The sequence below is a fragment of the Zingiber officinale genome, chromosome 9B, assembly GCF_018446385.1.
Source record: "Zingiber officinale cultivar Zhangliang chromosome 9B, Zo_v1.1, whole genome shotgun sequence".
Taxonomy (NCBI): domain Eukaryota; kingdom Viridiplantae; phylum Streptophyta; class Magnoliopsida; order Zingiberales; family Zingiberaceae; genus Zingiber; species Zingiber officinale.
Window position 1 is genome coordinate 50,479,422 of NC_056003.1, and position 4,738 is coordinate 50,484,159.

General features: G+C 34.4%; 1 pseudogene; it reads right to left on the reverse strand.

Moving 5' to 3' along the window:
- Positions 1-968: 968 nt before the first annotated feature.
- Positions 969-3,345, reverse strand: LOC122023001 (annotated as a pseudogene).
- Between the last annotated feature and the right edge of the window lie 1,393 nt (positions 3,346-4,738).

Sequence of the window (4,738 nt, forward strand, 5' to 3'; positions counted from 1 at the left end):
TGAAAGAGGCATTGTCGAGTTCCTTTCCTCACTACAAAAAAAAATAAACTTTTAAAAGCAATTTTAAGACACCTATAGCAATGATTTTCAACCGTTGCTAAATCTATTGCCGGTTCAAAACCAGGGGCGGAGCTAGGCCCCTTATAACAGGTGGGGCAATGAATGCCATTGTTGATTATGAAGTTGGTGAGCTTTTGATCCTCAATGATCTGATACAAATATAAACAGAAGTTACATTAATGACTAATGAGCATAGAAAATTTTGATAAATTTGTACAGTATCAGAAAAAACAGTTACTCAGAAAAGATGAAGCATCATTCACCAGGTCATAGTACAATTTTGCAACTTAATTGATTAAGCAACTAAACCCATATGAAGATTTGGTTCTTTGTATCACACAATGTAAAATAGCAATTCTGAACCTCAAAATAGAATTTGTTAACCAATTTGGTGATGGATATGAATCTAATAAATTAAATTGGGAAAGAATTGGACAAAGTAAGCTAGTTATATAGTGGTAAAAACTAAGTAAATAAGCTAGTTGGAAAATTTCTGACCTTGAACATCTTTTGCAAGAATTTGCATATAACAGAAGATAAATAGCTTTGTATGTGATTCTATTAAATACAGAAGGTAAGTCAAAGAAAAGAAGGAAGCACCTTAATAACATGATTAGTAGAAATGACAACTCTCAATTGTTGTTTTCTTGCATAGATCAAAGAAAATCAGCTGGAAAATTAAGTAAAGGGTTAAGTTCCTGTATTTAACAGCAGCCACAATATAAAAGTTTTTGTAGGATTAAAAGGCCTTACAATAAGCTTGTAGCCATATCTAAAATTTGAATGACTTAACAAATACAATACACGAAATTTTTCTGTCCAGAATTGTGAAGCTAGCCCCCTTCTATCAAGTGGAGCAAAATATTTAAAGCACAATATATTATACAAAAATTACATAACAAAATATTTTACAAGAATTCCCTACGAGTACACATATTTTGAAAACGACGTAATATTAATTCATTGTCAATTGTATCAAAAACTTCTTTTTCAATAAAAGTAACCAAACAATCATTCAGCCACCGATCTCCCATTCGATTTCGAAGTCGATTTTTCACAATCTTCATAGCAGAAAATGCCCTTTCCACAGTTGCTGTAGCCACCGGTAACACAAGTGCAAGTTTAATAAGCTTATACACCAATGGATATACAATATCTCTTCTTGTTTCAACTAATTCTCTCGCAAGACTTCCTATTCCTTTCAAATTTGCAAACTCTTTACTGGAGTTCATATCCATAAAATAGTTATCAAGCTGATTACCTAATGCCAGAATCTCAATTGATGAAAAATCTGCGGGATAAAACTTAGCAAATTGAAGCAACTTTTCCTTGTCAAAAGCAGAAAACAAATTTTCTGGGCTAAGACATTCCATACAAAGAAGCAATTCAGTATTTACTTCTGTAAATCGATCATTAAGCTCTTGAAGTTGCATATCCAAGACTTCATAAAATAGACTAACCTTGTAGTAGTGTAAATTGGTAACAATTGGAGCTTTACGTCTTGATCTACCTTTGAGAACACGAACTTCATTCATGTCTGGAATTACAATATCATGGCAATTACAAAACATCATTACTTCATTCAATAAATCATCCCAACCATTATCTCTCATCAATTGCAATCTCTTTTTTGAGATTTTAACTTGTATCATGGCATTGACAATATCTTGATTCTTTCTCTGCAAAATCTGGGAAAGTTCATTTGTAACACCCAAAATGCTCTTCAATAAATGCAAAGTGAAAGCAAAATCAAATGTTTCTAAAGAATCCAAAAGACCAACAGCTTGAGCCTTTTGTTCCGAATGAGCACCATCTTCCACTACATATTCTAAAACATCAAGAACAATGGAAAAATGCACAATTAAACTCATCAATGTGCCATAATGTGAACCCCAACGAGTATCACCAGCTTTTTTAAGCCCAGATTCTTGATTTAAGCCACGACCACTGAAAATTTCTCCATTTCCAAGTGCTTTTTTAACTTCAGCCATTCGTTTCTCTCGAAAGATATCTTGTCTTTTACATGAACCTCCAACTACTTTAACTACAATAGCAACCAAATTAAATAGAGAAGCAACTTGGAGATGATTTTTTGCTACTGCAACAATAGTAAGTTGCAGTTGATGTGCAAAACAATGAACATAATATGCAAAAGGATTATCTTTCAAAATCAAACTTTTGAGCCCGTTAAACTCTCCTCGCATATTACTTGCACCGTCATATCCTTGTCCTCTAATTCTAGCTATACTCAATCCATAATATGAAAGTAGTGATTCTATAGCTTTTTTTAGTGACAGGGAAGAAGTATCACCAACATGAACAATCCCAAGAAAACGTTCAACAACAATGGCTCTCAAATTTACATAACGTAAAGCAATAGCCATTTGTTCTTTATCTGATATATCGCGTGATTCATCAACTAATATGGCAAACACTTCATCTCCAAGTTCATTCAATATGGCATTTGTAGTCTCAAGACAAGCAGCATTTACAATATCTTTTTGAATTTCAGGAGAAGTTAATTGATTATTTTCCGGAGCATTTTGTAAAACTGCATTCTTTATATCTTCATTATGATCTGCAACGAATTTCAAAAGTTCAAGAAAATTTCCTTGATTAAATAAACTTTCAGATTCATTATGCCCTCGAAAAGCTAACCCCTGGCGTAACAAAAATCGTATGCAATCAACTGAAGCAGTTAACCTGACTCTATAAAGATTGCGAGCTTGCTCTGTTTGCCTGGTAAGAGCAACTTCAATGTGTTGACTTTCTTTCATCAAATCTACACATTTCTGCCAAGCTTGATTATGTGCGCTATTTGAACTTCCAACATGTTTAACAAAAATCTCTTTTTTTTTTCCAATTAGTAAACCCAACTGAAGTAAATGAATCTCCACCTACTTGTTTTCCAAAATCTGGTCGGAATAAGTAGCAACACAAACAAAATGCATCATCTTTACTTATTCTATATTCTAACCAATTTCCAAATTCATTAAACCAAGATGGACAAAATCTTCTTGATGCTTTACCGATTTTTCTTTGTGGAAAATTATAATTGCGAGGTTGACAAGGTCCTTTCTGCAGGTAAGCTCTTCTCACTTTTTCCCGATCATTAAGATCATAGTTTGAAATCTTTACCCGTAACCCAGGATCTGATTGAAGATCATCCAAATTGATTTCAACTTGAGATTTTTTTAAGGGAACATGTTGTAACTCTAGATTACTTTTTTCTCTTTGACTTGTTTCTTCATTTACCATTGACTTTCTTTTAAGAAATTTATCCATTCCTGTTAATGTTAAGAAGAAAAAGAAAATGCCATATGAACAATTATTTGTAAATTTTAATATAATTTACTTAACTTAAATGTAACCCTACAACAAAAGAAGCTTCAATAATAGCATAATGGCAACTAGAAAATTGTAACAACAGCTGACACTAATTATCCACCACTTATTTTTTCCGCTTATTTATTCACCTCACGTCCTCAACTATCTAGTAAATGCAACACCGTAAGCCTATGTGATAAGGAAGTTCCTCTACAAGATTAAAATGTTAACTTCTTTTCTCAATTTGCATAATCAAGAATTTGATCAGTCGAGAAGTTCGCTTTCTTGGTCTTAAAAATATGTTATTTTACTGCACTATGAGTTAACTAGTAAATTAGTAATGTAACTTATGTAACTCATTAACATGACTTTCATAGGAATCTGTATTTTCATAATCAACAATATCAGATCGACTTTCTCCTCTCTTTTAAAAGCCCTTTTTTTCCATGCCAAAAGAATTGGTGGCAATGGCACATGAGAAATTCTATGGATACTGTTGGTTAAAAATGTTCATTTTTTGCAGCAAAGCTTTTCTTCTGATATCATTTCCGTTGAAGGTTGAGTGAATTGAAACACTTTAATATGCACCAAACTACCATAGTAGTCTTGCCACAATAGAGCACAAAGACGAAAATTATTTCTGCCTTGTAATAATAAACAGCACCAGTTCATTCTACAGATAATTGGAGTGAAGGTATAACTTTGAATCATGATATACAATTCACTCATGTTATTTAAACACACTTGGCATCTTTATTCTACAAACATAGCAAAGTGTCCAAATAGATGTAATGCTTGACTTACTGATGCTTTGATTTCCTCTGTGAATTTATTTCAAACTATTTATGAACTATGTTTGGGATAATGTAAGGCCAATAATATTTAATCAACCAAAAATCCAAAATTACTAAATAATAAGAGAAATCAGGGAATGGATTCCAACTTGCAAGCAGTAATAAGTGAAATTGGGGAAGATACCAGCTGTCCTCGAAGTCTTGAATCCGGCAGACAAAGCAGTGGAAATTAGGGAATGACGTCCAACACGGGGTGGACTCCACCGCCACCGGCAAGCACAGTAGCGTCGTCGAATCCAACGAGTGGCGGCAGGGACAAGGCAGAGGGAAGCCGGCTGTCGACACCGTAAAAGAGAGCCTCATCGAGTCGTCGATGAGGTTCTACTTGGAGAAGCTACGGAGGCGGCAGAGGGTGGAGACTAGAGATTAGAGAATCGGAGCGGAGGAAGAAAAGGAGGGCGAAGAAAATCTTAGAGTTGTTGTCGATAAAGATGGATAGGGATTACCGGATTAGGGGGTCGTCTAGTCTCAGGGAGCACAGCTGCACAGGCGGCCGC